This window comes from Capra hircus, chromosome 10 (genome assembly GCF_001704415.2).
Source record: "Capra hircus breed San Clemente chromosome 10, ASM170441v1, whole genome shotgun sequence".
Lineage (NCBI taxonomy): Eukaryota > Metazoa > Chordata > Mammalia > Artiodactyla > Bovidae > Capra > Capra hircus.
Window position 1 is genome coordinate 7,792,175 of NC_030817.1, and position 16,282 is coordinate 7,808,456.

Consider the following 16,282-nt stretch of genomic DNA (forward strand, 5'->3'; position numbering starts at 1 on the left):
TCTTTCCAGTGGTTCTCCAATATACTTGTAGAAGGAAGGCAATGGAAAATCAAGAATAAAAATAGCTGAGCTCTCTACAACTGGGCTTCCTGCCTCCTCTCCCTGTTCAGAGAAGAGAGGAGATACCATCCTGCAATAGAGGTTTCACAGACAACTGGGCTTCTCCAGTGAGTCAGCTTTTGGTGCCCCGTATCTCTTGGTTCTCTTTGTTGCCAAATGCTGGCCTAGGGCTGGTGGTGAAATGGGAGCAATTAATCTGTAGATGAGGGAGGGCTTCCTTTAACAGTTGAAGGGTGCTGACTGGCACAATTCCAAAGACTTGTAGTGTTTTTAGTGTGGGAATTTCTCCAAGTTCAAGTAAAGTTTCAGGCATTATGTCATAGCACTGACTGAGTGATAGGTGTTGGAGGTAGTTCAGTTGGTAAAATTCTGGAAAGCAGTCATTTTTCAGCATGACAGGGACCAAACCCTCATTTCCTGAGTCTCCTGCTTTGGCAGGTAGATTCTTTACCACTGAGCCACATGGGAAGTCCCAGGCTCAGTGCTTCGTGAGATGCTAATTCCACAACTCCCTATATTAAAAACACCTTGTAATTTAAAATAAATCGACTGTAATATATATTTAGAAATAGACATGGGAATTTCAAGATCCCCATATCTTATCTTCCTAATTATTTGATCACTTTCAGTCCCCAAATATCTTTTGTTTCCTTCAAAAATAGTTTTAGCAATATCTGTCAGTTCAACTCCCTATTTTGTTTTGCTTGCTTATTCAGCTTTCTCTGCTGGTAGCTAATTTCCCTGGAGTGAAAATACTTGTTTCCCTTTAAATGCCTTCTATGTGGATTTAGGACCCTGGCTGGATTGACTACATTAATTTCTTGTAAATTTCTTGATTTTTCACACATATTATTTCTCTTTCACCATTCCTGATAGAAACGCTACTTTACTTTTTTGTTTTACTAGTAGTTGAAAATATTTCAGTGACACACTACAAAGACTTACGTGATCACCACTGCCTCCACCTTCATTTTTGAAATCTTTCAGTGGCATAACAAACCTCTTAGAAATAAGTCAACATTCCCTAACATGACTGTGCTAGGCAGAGTTTTAAAAATCCCTCCTCAAGATGTCCACCTTCTGGTTCTTCAATTAAAAACTAACTGCTGGAAAAGGACTTTGCAGATATAATTAATGTTGCTCATCAACTGACTTTAAAATAGGGATAAGACCATGGATTATCTGGGTGAGCCAATGCAAACACATGAGCCCTTAAAAGTTGAAGAGGAAAGCAGAAGCGTCAGTCAGAGAGGTGCAGGTGAAGGGTAAATGAGGAAGTTGCAAAGCATGACAGACTTTGACCCACGGTTCCTGGAAGATGCTATTTGGGAAAGCTGGAAAGAGGTGCAGGTGGCCTCTGGGAGCAAAGTCTAGTATAAAGATGACAGTCGACCAGGAAACAGGACCCCATCTTACAGCTGCAAGGAACTGAGTTCTGCTAATGACCTAAATGATCTCGGAAGCAGGTTTTCTTCCAGGGCCCCCAGAAGGGAAGGCAGGCTATCCCAGAGAGATTTCTGCTTAATGAGACTCTGAGCAGAGTATCCAGCTGAGCCCCCCAGGCTTCTGACCTACAAAACTGTGAGTTCATATATGGATGTTGTTGAAAGTTCCCACCTTTGTGTTTGGTTGTTAGTTGCAAGAGAAGATGAATTCCAGCCCCTACAGCCCACTCTTAGGGCTTCCCAGGTGGCTTGGTGGTAGAAGAATCTTCCTGCCAATAGAGAAGACACTGGAGATGTGGGTTTGATCACTGGGTCAGGAAGATCCGCTAGCGAAGGAAAAGGCAACCCACTCCAGTATTCTTGCTGGGAAATCCCATGCACAGAGGAGCCTGACTACAGTCTACACGATCGCAAAGAGTGGGACAAGACTGGGCCATGAGAGCCTACTCTTAGTCTCCCTTGCTCGGCCTGAGTCACTCTGATTTTCTTTCTGTTTTAATCTTATTTTTCTATTTGTTTTTATTTGCCTTTTTTTCTGTTTGTTCAGATTGGAATATTCTTTTGAGTTCATCATATGTTTAGCCTTTATCCATTCAGATGCTGGGGAAGACTGAAGGCAGGAGGAGAGGAGAAGGGGACGACAGAGGACCAGATGGTTGAATGGCATCACGGCCTCAATGGACATGAGTTGAGCAAACTCTGGGAGATGGTGAAAGACAGAGAAGCCTGGCATGCTGCAGTCCATGGGGTCGCAAAGAGTTGGACATGACTGAGCGACTGAACAATAAGAATTCTTCAAATCAAATAAATACATTTAAATGAAAAAATGAAAAAAAAATAAAGGCAAAAAATACATTTACTTTGAAAATTTCTTTTTTAAAAAAGTTGAATTATCCTCATATTGGCATGTCGCCATGCATTTATTTTAGCACTTTGGTGAGTTGTCATTGTACATTTATTAGGCAGTTATGTTATTGATTGATCCCTTAACTAGACTGCAGGCCTCAGGAAATGAAGATCATCTGCGTTTAATCACCGTTACATCCTCAGCCTCTAGTATGGGCTGAGGAAGTCTGAGGTAAATGAGAATGAGCTAACGAATTGAGGTATTGTGTAGGAAATTTGCAAAACCAGATCCGTCGAACATCAATTTAAGTTGAGCTCCCACCATGACTAGTCATCATTTTAGGGAGGGTGAAAATCCTATTTTCTATGATCTGACATCAGGTCATATTTTCTATGATCTGATAAGCTTTGCGTCCTTTTGATTATACATTTGAAAATATCCAGGTCTAAATTTAAATAAACTACATAAGATATTTCTATTCTTCCCAGTAAGATGACAATATAGTCAGAAGAAGTATAACCTTGCTTCACATGATACTAGATTCATATTTATGTCCCTCACATATTCCCTAATGAGACATGTATACGTTTGAAAATATCCAGATATAAATTTAAACAAACTACATTAGATATTTGTATTCTTCCCAGTAAGATGACAATACAATCAGAAGTACAACATTGTTTTACACTGCACTAGATTCATATTTATATCCCTCATGTATTCCTTAATGAGATGGGGCAAAATTTAACTGTAACACTGTGAACAGACAGCATCACTGACATTAGAGATGGTGACGGGAGTAGAAAGACAATGGAGAAAGAGAGAAGCTAGTCAAACAATCTAACTAAAACACGGATATGTCTGAAAAGGCGTAAGTAGGCAAACAGTATTGATTCATTGTGTTTATTGTATTTATAGCAAGAAAAATAAATGGATCTAAGCTCCCACAGTAGGCAACCTAGGAATTGGCAGCAGTGTGTTGGAGAAACAAAGAAAGGAGGCCATGCTGATGGATTCCTGGTCTTTGGTTCACCTGGCAGAAAGCGGAGGCAGGAAGTGTTGCCAGCGCTCCTTGAAACCCTTGAATGAAGAGAAGGAAATACTGGGCTTCCCCCCTTTCTCATATATTCCAACCTCCACCAGTCAATTCAGTCAGTTCAGTCGCTCAGTGGTGTCTGACTCTCTGCGACCCCATGAACTGCAGCACGCCAGGCCTCCCGGTCCATCACCAACTCCTGGAGTTCACTCAGACTCACGTCTATCGAGTCAGCCATCCAGCCATCTCAGCCTCTGTCATCCCCTTCTTCTCCTGCCCTCAATCCCTCCCAACATCAGAGTCTTTTCCAGTGAGTCAACTCTTCGCATGAGGTGGCCAAAGAACTGGAGTTTCAGCTTTAGCATCATTCCTTCCAAAGAAATCCCAGGGCTGATCTCCTTCAGAATGGACTGGTTGGATCTCCTTCCACCAATACCTCACAAATTCAGATGTAAACAAGCTGACATAGGAACAGAGTGGGAGCAAAGGCCTGCAGAGTTCAGTTTTCCTGTAAGACATAGCAGCATAAGGAAAAACAGAGAAATGTGTCCGGCAAATATAGGCTGGATCAATGACTTCTAACAGCAAGATCCTGCCTCTCATTTTGTTTTTGTATGAAAAAATCCATTTGCTTTATATTTTAAATGCAATAGAAATAGGATTAACTCAAAAATTAGTTTTTTTCTTCATCTCCCTGGGAAGGACAAACTATAATCTAGCAACACTTAGTGATAACATATTGCTATTGTTCAGCCAAGACTTGATTGGCAATAACCTGATTCATGAAATTTCACTTTGAACTCTCATGAAAAGACACAGGTAGTCATAAGTTTGGCTACAGTCCATGGGGTCACAAAGAGTTGGACACAGCTGAGCTACTAAGCACAGCACAGCAGCAGTCATAACTTTAAGGAAAACTGATAGTTATTATACTAGACTAGATACTGTTAATATATCTAGAATGGACTGTATGAATAAATAGACTTATTTAATTTTTATATTCACAGTATATCTAATATATTTCCTTAAACTGAGGAAGAGAAGGTTCTTAGCATTAGGAATAAATTGAAGAGGAAAGTAAGGCGAGAATATGATCTCTTTATTCAATCTAAGTTTATACTAGTCTTTAGATCAGATTCCCTCTCTTAATGCTTATACGCATCATTTAGTGATAACATATTGCTATTGTTCAGTCAAGACTTGATTGACAATAACCTGATTCACCAAATTTCACTTTGAATTCTCATGAAAAGACATAGGTAGTCATAACTGGCTAGAGTCCATGGGGTCACAAATAGTTGGACAAAACTGAGCTGCATGAAATGCATAAAATTCTGTTCCAGAATATTTACTTTTTAAAAAAGATTTTATTTATTTAGAGACTTTTCAGAGCAAAATTGATAGGAAGACAGTGAGATTCCCAATTCATTTCTTGCCCCCATACATATTAGTACATAGCCTCCCCTATCATCAATATCCCCTACCAGAGTGGTACAGTTGTCACTATTGATGAAAACACACAAAAATACCATATCACTCAAAATCCATAGTTGATATTATGTTTCACTCTTGGTGTTATACATTGTACAGTTTTGGACAAATGTATAATAACACGCACTTATTGTTGAATCACAGAATGTTTTCACTACCCTAAAAATTTTCTGTGCTCTGCTCACTCATTCTTTACTCACTCATGATCCCTGAAAGCCACTGATCTTCTTACTGTCTCTGTGTTTCTGCCTTTTACAAAATGTCATGTAGTTGGAATCATATAGTATGCAACCTTTTCCATTGACATTTTTCTTTGAGTGAAGTGAAGTGAAAGTTGCTTAGTTGTGTCAAACACTATACAGTCCGTGGAATTCTCCAGGCCAAAATACTGCAGCGTCCTGTTCCCTTCTCCAGAGGGTCTTCTTGACCCAGGAATTGAATTGGAGTCTCCTGCATTGCAGGCAACTTCTTTACCAGCTTAGCCACAAGAATAATATACATTTAGGTTTACTTCATGTCTTTTCATTATTTAAGTTCATTTATTTTTAGTATTGAATAATATTCCATTGTTTAATGTACCACTGTTTGTTTATTCACTGAAAAACATGTTGGTTGCCTCCAGATTTTGATAATTATGAATAAAGCTGCTATAAACATCCACGTGTGGGTTTTTGTGTGACTGTAAATTTTCAGCTCCTTTGATTAAATGCCAAATATACAATTGCTGAGTTATATGGTAAGAATGTGTTTAGTTTTTTTAAGAAACCACTGAACTATCTTTCAAAGTGGGTGTACCATTTTATATTTTTACCAACAGTGAATGGGAGTTGCTATTGCCCTGTATCTTCACTAGTATTTTGAACAGAGTTCTGAATTTTGGCCATTCTAATAATCATGTAGTAGTATCTTGTTGTCATTTTAATTTTCATTTCCCTGATGACATATGATATGGGGCATCTTTTCATAGGTTTACTTGACATTTATATATTTTCTGTGGTGAAGAGTCTGTTAAGGTCTTTGGCACAATTTATAATCATGTTGTTTTATATCTTATCGTTGAGCTTTAAGAGTTCTTTGCATATTTAAATAATAGTCCATCAGATCTCTTTTTTTGCAAACATGTTTAACCAGTCTGTAGCTTTTCTTCTCATTCTCTTGATATTATCTTTGCAGAATAGAAGTTTTAAAAAATTAATCAAATTCAGCCTGTTTTTCATGGATTGTAACTTTGGTGTTGTATCTAAAAAGTTATCCTCAAACTCAAAGTCATTTAGATTTTCTCCTACATTATCTTCTAAGAATTTTATAGTTTTGCATTTTAACTTAGGCTTGTGATTAATTTTGAGTTAATTGTTGTGAAGAGTGTACGATCTGTCTCTGGATTCACTTGTTTTTTGCATGTGGATCTCTGTTGTTCCTGTGCCATTTCTTGAAAAGACTATCTTACTTGTACGGCTTTTCCTCATTTTTCAAATAATGGTCTACTCCATTTGTGTGTGTGCTAAGTCTCTTCAGTTGCATCTGACTCTTTGTGACTCTATGGACTTTAGGCCACCAGGCTCCTCTGTCCATGGGATTCTCCAGGCAAAAATACTGGAGTGGGTCACCATGCCCTTCCCAAGGGGATCTTCCTAGCCCAGGGATGAAACTCACAGCTCTTATGCCTCCTGCATTGGTAAGCAGGTTCTTTACCACTAGTGCCACCTGGGAAATTCCATCATTCTATTTATTTTTAGTCTATTTATGGGCTCTCTGGTCTTTTCCACTTAATCTTTTTGTCTACTTTTTCATCAATACGATGTTGTTTTAATTACTGTGGCTTTATAGTAAGTCTTGAGGTCAGGTAGCATAATTTTCCAACCATGTTCTTCTCTTTATAAATCAAGTTGGAAGGTATTAGTATCTTGACATTATTGAGTATTCCTATCAATGAACAGGAATATCTTCCATTGATTTGGTTCTTCTTTGAGTTTTTCCATATGAGTTTTCTCATATAGATCTTTTACATGGTTAGATTTTTACCTAGGTATTTCATCTTGTGGATAGTAATGTAAGCAGTATTGTTTACAATTTCGAATACCATATAGTCATTGCAGTTATGTAAGGTATTTATTGACTTTCATATGTTAGCCTTTAATCTCACAAATTTTCTATAATTAATTATTACAAAATTTATCTTTCTTTCTTTCTTTTTTTTTTTTTTGCTAATTCTTTTCCTATATATTCAATCAGGTCATGTATGAATAAAGACAGTTTTACATCTTTCTTCTCCATCTGCATACATGTTCTTTCCTTTCTGGTCTCATAGCATTAACTAGAACCCCAAGTAAGGTGTTAAAAAGACAATGGTGAGAGGTAACACCCTTTCTTTGTCCCTGATCTTAGTGAGAAAGCTTTTAGTTTCTCCCCACTAAGAATGATGTAGGCTGTGGGTTTTTTGCAATTATTCTCTCTCAACTTGAGGAAGTTCCCTTCTAGTCCTACTTTTCTGAGAAATTTTATCATGAATGGGTGTTGGTTTTTGTTAAATAGCTTCTCTGAGTCTGTTAATACAACCTTTAGATTGCTGATGCAGTGGATTGTATCAGTTGCTTTTCATATGCTGAGCCAGCTTTGCATTGGTTGCCGTTGTTTAGTTGCTAAGTCATGTCAGACTCTTTGTGACCCCATTGGCTATCAGCACACCAGCTTGGCAATAAAATACTAAGTGGTTGTGGCAGACAATTCTTTTTATACATTGTTAGATTTTTTTTGGCTGATATTTTGTTGAGGGCTCTTACATCTATGCTCATGAGAGAGATTGGTCCAAAATTTTCTTTTCTTGTAATACCTTTTTTGTGTTTGTATTTGGGTGATGCTCTTTTTTTTTTTTTTTTTTTTTAGTGGACTTCCTTGGTGGCTCAGATGGAAAAGCATTCACCCTTCGGTTCAATACCTGGGCAGGGAAGGTCCCCTGGAGAAGGGCTAGACTACCGTCTCCAGTATTCTTTGGCTTCCCTAGTGGCTCAGACAGTAAAGAATCCACCTTCAATGTGGGAGATCTGGGTTTGAACCCTGGGTTGGGAAGATCCCCTGGAGAAGGGAATGGCAACCCACTCCAGTATTCTAGCTTGGAGAATCCCATGGACAGAGGAGCCTGGCAAGCTACAGTCCATGGGGTCACAAAGAACAGGACATAACTTAGTGACTTTCACTTCACTAGTTTAGCTAATGGCTTATCAATTTTATTCATCTTTATTAAGAAGCAATTTTTGGTTCAGATAATTTTAAATCGGATTTCCTGTTCTCAGATTTGTTCATTTCTGCTCAAATTCGAATACTTTCTTTTTTCATATGCTCACTTTAGACATGGCTTGTTCTTCCTTTCCTGGGTTTCTAAGGTGAAAGCTTAGATGATTGATTTCAGATTTTTCTGGTTTTCTAGCACATATTTTCAATAATAGAAAATCCCCACTCATCATGTTTTTGCTTCATTCCACAAATTTTGGTAAATTGTATTTTTATTTACTTTAAAATATTTAAATTATCATCTTGATTTTTCCTTTGACCTATGTATTATTTAGAACTGTACTGTTTAATTTACTTGCATTGGGGATTTTCCATTTATTCTTCTATTTTTCATTTCTAATTTAATTTCATAGGTCTAAAAACAGACATTATATGGTATTTATCATTTTAAATTAATTAAGGTATGTTTCATGGCCCAAAATGTATTGTACTTTCATGGATGTTCATGGGAGCCTGAGATAATGTGTATTATGTTGGATTAAATAGACTATAGATGTCAATTAAATTGAGTTGATTGACAGTGTTGTTGATTTCAATTATGTACTTACTGATTTTCTGCCTGATAGATTTGGCCATTTCTAACAGAGGAGTTTGAAGCCTCTGTTGAACTCTCCTACCACAATAGTCAGCTCATCTATTCTATTTGCAATTATGCTAGTTTTTGCTTCTCATATTTTGATATTTTCTTGCAAGGCATATCCACATTAAGGATTGTTATGCCATATTGAAAATTTGAGTCCTTTATTATTACATAATACTCCTTTTTTTTTCCCTGATAATTTTCTTATCTTAAAGTCTTCTCCAGTGGACTCCAGAAAGTCCCTTTGACAGCAAGGACATCAAACCAGTCAAACATAAGGGAAATCAACTCTGAATATTCATTAAAAGGACTGATGCTGAAACTGAAGCTCCAGTATTTTGGTTATCTAATTTGAACAACAGGCTCATTAGAAAAGTCCCTGATGCTGGGAAAGATTAAGGGCAGAAGAAGAGGGCGTCAGAGTATATGTCTGGATGGCATCACTGATGCAATGGACATGAACTTGGGCAAACGTCAGAAGACCATGAGGGACAGGGAGGCCTGGTGTGCTGCAGCCCATGAGGTCACAAAGTGTCGGACCTGACTGGAATCCATTCAGACCAGTTCAGTTGCTCAGTGGTGTCTGACTCTTTGTGACCCCATGGATTGCAGCATGCCAGGCCTCCCTGTCCATAACCAAATCCTGGAGTTTACTCAGACTCATGTCCATCAAGTTGGTGATGACGTCCAACCATCTCATCCTCTGTCATCCCCTTCTCCTCCAACCTTCAATCTTTCCCAGCATCAAGGTCTTTTCAAATGGTCATTTCTTAACATCAGGTGGCCAAAATATTGGATTTTCAGATTCAGCATCACTCCTTTCAACAAATATTGAGGACTGATTTCCTTTAGAATGGATGGGTTGGATCTCCTTGCTGTCCAAGGGACTCTCAAGAGTCTTCTCCAGCACCACAGCTCAAAAGCATCAGTTCTTCTGTGCTCAGCTTTCTTTATACTCCAACTCTCACATCTATACATGACCACTGGAAAAACCACAGCCTTGAGGAGACAGACCTTTGTTGGCAAAGTAATGTCTCTGCTTTTTAATATGCTGTCTAGGTTGATCATAACTTTTCTTCCAAGGAGCAAGTGTCTTTTAATTTCAAGGCTGCCTTCACCATCTGCAGAGATTTTGGAGCCCTGAAAAAATAAAGTCTGTAACTGTTTCCACTGTTTTCCCATCTATTTGCCATGAAGTGATGGGACGAGATGCCATGATTTTAGTTTTCTGAAAGTTGAGTTTTAAGCCAAGTTTTTCACAATCCTCTTTCACTTTCATCAAGAGGCTCTTTAGTTCTTCTTCGTTTTTTTCTGCCATAAGTGTGGTATCATCTGCATATCTGAGGTTATTGAAATTTTCCCCAGCAATATTGATTCCAGCTTGTGCTTTATCCAGCCCACTGTTTCTCATGATGTACTCTGCATATAAGTTAAATAAGCAGGATGGCAATATACTGCCTTGATGTACTCTTTTCCCCATTTGGAACCAGTCTGTTGTTCCATGTTCAGTTCCAACTGTTGCTTTAAACCTGCATACAGATTTAGGTCATCTGGTATTCCCATCTCTTTCAGAATTTTCCACAGTTTGCAGTGACCCACACAATTCAAGACTTTGCCATAGTCAGTAAAGCAAAATAGATGTTATTCTGGAACTCTCTTGCTTTTTCTGTAATCCAACAGATGTTGGCAATTTGATTTCTGATTCCTCTGCCTTTCCTAATACCAGCTTAAATATATGGAAGTTCACGGTTCACATATTGTTGAAACCTGGCTTGGAGAATTTTGAGCATTACTTTACTAGCATGTGTAATAAATGCAATTGTGTGGTAGTTTGAGCATTCTTTGGCATTGCCTTTCTTTGGGATTGGAATGAAAACTGACCTTTTCCAGTCCTGAGGCCACTGCTCAGTTTTCCAAATGTGCTGGCATATTGAGTGCATCACTTTAACAGCGTCATCCTTTAGGATTTGAAATAGCTCAACCAGAATTTCATCACCTCCACTAATTTTGTTCATAGTGATGCTTCCTAAAACCAACTTGACTTCACATTCCAGGATGTCTCTCTCTAGGTCAGTGATCACTGCATCGTGATTATCTGTGCCTGAAGACCTTTTCTGTATAGTTTATTACATCTTTTTTGGGCGTTAGTTCTAAAAGGTCTTATAGGTCTTCATAGAACCGATCAGCTCCTTCAGCATTACTGGTCGGGGCATAGATTTGGATTTCTGTGATATTGAATGGTTTGCCTTGGAAATAAACCGAGATCATTCTGTCGTTTTTGAGATTGCATCCAAGTACTGTATTTTGGACTCTTTTATTGACTATTTTGGCTACTCCATTTCTTTCAAGCAATTCCTGCCCACAATTGTAGACATAATGGTCATCTGAGTTAAATTCACCCATTCCAGTCCAGTTTAGTTCACTGATTTCTAGAATGTCAACATTCACTCTTACCATCTCCTGTTTGACCACTTCCAATTTGCCTTGATTCATGGCCCTGACATTCCAGGCTCCTATGCAATATTGCTCTTTACAGCATCAGATCTTGCTTCTATCACCAGTCACATCCACAACTGGGTGTTGTTTTTTATTTGGTTCCATCCCTTCATTCTTTCTGGAGTTATTTCTCCACTGATCTCCAGTAGCATATTGGGCACCCAGGGAGCTCATCTTTCAGCGTCCTATCTTCTTGCCTTTGTATAATTGACCCATATGTGTGTGTGTTAATTTCTAGTCTCTCTATTCTGTTCCATTGATCTATGTTTCTATTTCTGTTCCTGTTGTTTTAATTACTGTAGTTTTGTAATACAGTCTGAAGTGAGAGAGAGATACCTCCAGTTGTATTCTTTTTTCTCAATATTACTTTGGCAACACTGGGTCTTTTGTGGTTCCATATAAATTTTAGGATTATTTGCTCTAGTACCGTGAAAAATATCATGGGGATTTTTGTAGGAATTGCACTGAATCTGTATGTTGCTTTGAGTAGTATGGCCATCTATCAATACTAATTCTTCCAATTCAAGAGTATGGGATATGTTTCTTTTTCTTTGTATCACCTTCAATTTCCTTCATCAGTGTTTTACAAGTTTCAGAGTATAGGTCTTTCATCTCTTTGGTTCAGTTTATTCCTAGGTATTTTTTTTTAATTTTTAATTGAAATTTTAAATGGAATTGCTTGCTTTTACTGTCTCTCTCTGATAGTTCATTATTAATATATACAAAAGTTCCTCCCGGCCACTGCCCTGACCTCCGACACGGGGTGTCTCCTCCCAGCCACCACTGACCTCGGACGCGGAGTAGCTCCTCCTGGGCGTTCCTGCACCGTCGCAGCCTGGCACTCTTGGTCGCTGTCCCTGACTTCGGACGTGGGGCAGCTCTCAGCTGCACTTGCTTAGTGCGCTGGCCCGCCGCTGCCACCTGCACTTAGTGCCCCGGTCCACCAGTGGTGGCCAGGAGGAGACACCACACGTCCGAGGTCAGGGGCGGTGACCCTGAGGAGCCACCCGAGCCCGAGGCCAGGGGCGGCAGCTGGGAGGAGCAACTCTAGGAGCAGTGGCTGAGCAGGCACAGGAGGGCGTAGAGGAGCTATCCCACATTGAAGGTCAGGAACGGGGGTGGTAAGGAGATACCCCTCGTCCAAGGTAAAGAGCAGTGGCTGTGCTTTGCTTGAGCAGCCGTGAAGAGATACCCAACACCCAAGGTAAGAGAAACCCAAGTAAGATGGTAGGTGTTACAAGAGGGCATCAGAGGGCAGGTACACTGAAACCATACTCACAGAAAACAAGTCAATCTAATCACACTAGGACCACAGCCTTGTCTAACTCGATGAAACCAATCCATGCCCATGGGGCAACCCAAGATGCGACGGTCATAGTGGAGAGGCCTGACAGAATGTGGTCCACTGGAGAAGGGAATGGCAAGCCACTTCAGTATTCTTGCCTTGAGAATCCCATCAACAGTATGAAAAGACAAAATGATAGGATACCAAAAGAGGAACCCCCCAGGTCATTAGGTGCCCAATATGCTACTGGAGATCAGTGGAGAAATAACTCCAGAAAGAATGAAGGGATGGAGCCAAAGCAAAAACAATATCCAGTTGTGGATGTGACTGGTGATAGAAGCAAGATCTGATGCTATAAAGAGCGATATTGCATAGGAACCTGGAATGTCAGGGCCATGAATCAAGGCAAATTGGAAGTGGTCAAACAATAGATGGCAAGGGTGAACGTCGACATTCTAGGAATCAGCGAACTAAGATGGACTGGAATGGGTGAATTTAACTCAGATGACCATTATATCTACTACTGCAGGCAGGAATCCCTCAGAAGAAATGGAGTATCCATCATGGTCAACAAAAGAGCCTGAAATGCAGTATTTGGATGCAATCTCAAAAACGACAGAATGATCTCTGTTTGTCTCCAAGGCAAACCATTCAGTACACTGTTATCCAAGTCTATGCCCCAACCAGTAACACTGAAGAAACTGAAGTTGAACGGTTCTATGAAGACCTATAAGACCTTTTAGAACTAACACCCAAAAAAGATATCCTTTTCATTATAAGGGACTGGAATGCAAAAGTAGGAAGTCAAGAAACACCTGGAGTAACAGGCAAATTTGGCCTTGGAATGCGGAATGAAGCACGGCAAAGACTAATAGAGTTTTGCCAAGAAAATGCACTCGTCATAGCAAACACCCTCTTCCAACAACACAAGAGAAGACTCTACACATGGACATCACCAGATGGTCAACACTGAAATCAGATTGATTATATTATTTGCAGCCAAAGATGGAGAAACTCTATACAGTCAACAAATACAAGACCAGGAGCTGACTGTGGCTCAGATCATGATCTCCTTATTACCAAATTCAAACTCAAATTGAAGAAAATAAGGAAAACCACTAGACCATTCAGTTATGACCTAAATCAAATCCCTTGTGATTTATACAGTGGAAGTGAGAAACAGATATAATCGCCTAGATCTGATAGATAGATTACCTGATGAACTATGGAATGAGGTTCGTGACATTGTACAGGAGACAAAGATCAAGTCCATCCCCATGGTAAAGAAATGCAAAAAAGCAAAATGGCTGTCTGGGGAGGCCTTACAAATAGCTGTGAAAAGAAGAGAAGCAAAAAGCCAAGGAGAAAAGGAAAAATATAAGCATCTGAATGCAGAGTTCTAAAGAATAGCAAGAAGAGATAAGAAAGTCTTCTTCAGTGATCAATGCAAAGAAATAGAGGAAAACAACAGAATGGGAAAGACTAGAGATCTCTTCCAGAAAATTAGAGATACCAAGGGAACATTTCATGCAAATATGGGCTCGATAAAGACAGAAATGGTATGGACCTTACAGAAGCAGAAGATATTAAGAAGATGTGGCAAGAATACACAGAAGAACTGTACAAAAAAGATCTTCACAACCCAGATAATCATGATGATGTGATCACTAATCTAGAGCCAGACATCTTGGAATGTGAAGTCAAGTGGGCCTTAGAAAGCATCACTACGAACAAAGCTAGCGGAGGTGATGGAATTCCAGTAGAGCTATTTCGAATCCTGAAAGATGATGCTTTGAAAGTGCTGCGCTAAATATGCCACCAAATTTGGAAAACTCAGCAGTGGCCACAGGACTGGGAAAGGTCAGTTTTCATTCCAATCCCAAAGAAAGGCAATGCCAAAGAATGCTCGAACTACCACACAATTGCACTCATCTCACATGCTAGTAAAGAAATGCTCAAAATTCTCCAAGCCAGGCTTAAGCAATACATGAACCATGAACTCCCTGATGTTCAAGCTGGTTTTAGAAAAGGCAGAGGAACCAGAGATCAAATTGCCAAATCTGCTGGATCATGGAAAAAGCAAGAGAGTTCCAGAAAAACGTCTATTTCTGCTTTATTGACTATGCCAAAGCCTTTGACTATGTGGATTACAATAAACTGTGGAAAATTCTGAAAGAGATGGGAATACCTGACCACCTGACCTGCCTCTTGAGAAATCTGTATGCAGGTCAGGAAGCAACAGTTAGAACTGGACATGGAACAACAGACTGGTTCCAAATAGGAAAAGGAGTAATTCAAGGCTGTATATTGTCACCCTGCTTATTTAACTTCTATGCAGAGTACATCATGAGAAATGCTGGACTGGAAGAAACACAAGCTGGAATCAAGATTGCCGGGAGAAATATCAATAACCTCAGATATGCAGATGACACCGCCGTTATGGCAGAAAGTGAAGAGGAGCTAAAAAGCCTCTTGATGAAAGTGAAAGAGGAGAATGAAAATGCTGGCTTAAAGCTCAACATTCAGAAAATGAAAATCATGGCATCTTGGTCCCATCACTTCATGGGAAATAGATGGGGAAACAGTGGAATCAGTGTCAGACTTTATTTTGGGGGGCTCCAAAATCACTGCAGATGGTGACTGCAGCCATGAAATTAAAAGACGCTTACTCCTTGGAAGAAAAGTTATGACCAACCTAGATAGCATATTCAAAAGCAGAGACATTACTTTGCCGACTAAGGTCCGTCTAGTCAAGGCTATGGTTTTTCTGTGGTCATGTATGGATGTGAGAGTTGGACTGTGAAGAAGGCTCAGCACCAAAGAATTGATGCTTTTGAACTGTGGTGTTGGAGAAGACTCTTGAGAGTCCCTTGGACTGCAAGGAGATCCAACCAGTCCATTCTGAAGGAGATCAGCCCTGGGATTTCTTTGGAAAGAATGATTCTAAAGCTGAAGCTCCAGTACTTTGGCCACTTCATGCGAAGAGTTGACTCATTGGCAAAGACTCTGATGCTGGAAGACATTGGGGGCAGGAGGAGAAGGGGACGACCGAGGATGAGATGGCTGGATGTCATAACGGACTCGATGGACGCGAGTCTGAGTGAACTCCGGGAGTTGGTGATGGCCAGGGAGGCCTGGCATGCTGCGATTGATGGGGTCACAAAGAGTCGGACACGACTGTGCGACTCAACTGAATGTATAGAATAACAAGTTTCTGTATGCTAATCTTGTATTATGCAACTTTATTGAATTCATTTATCAGTTCTAATAGTTATTTTCGTGTAAACTGCCTTTTGTGGTTTTAATTGAGCATTGTGTATGATTACATTTCCTTTCCTTCCTTATCATATCAGAATCATAACTTTTCTAATTCTGTTTCTAATCATAACTTAAAATAAAATTAGTTGTTGCCGTAGAACTCTATGACAATATACAATTTCAGCTAATCCAAGTTTACTTTCAAATAGTTAGTGTGAATGCTTTATAATGACAAAACAATTTTATTGCCTCTTCTCATCCCTTATATCATTGCTATAGTCCATTTCATTTACATATATGTATAATCACATACATTACTTTATTATTATTTTGAACTAACCACTATCCATTAGGTCTATTAAGAATAAGTAATTAACCTCTAATTAAAATAGATAAATATATATTAAAAAAGAATAAGTACTCTTATTCCTTTATCTATGCTTTTTTCTTTCTTTACATAAACCTGAATTTCTAACCATGTAATTACTTTCTCTCC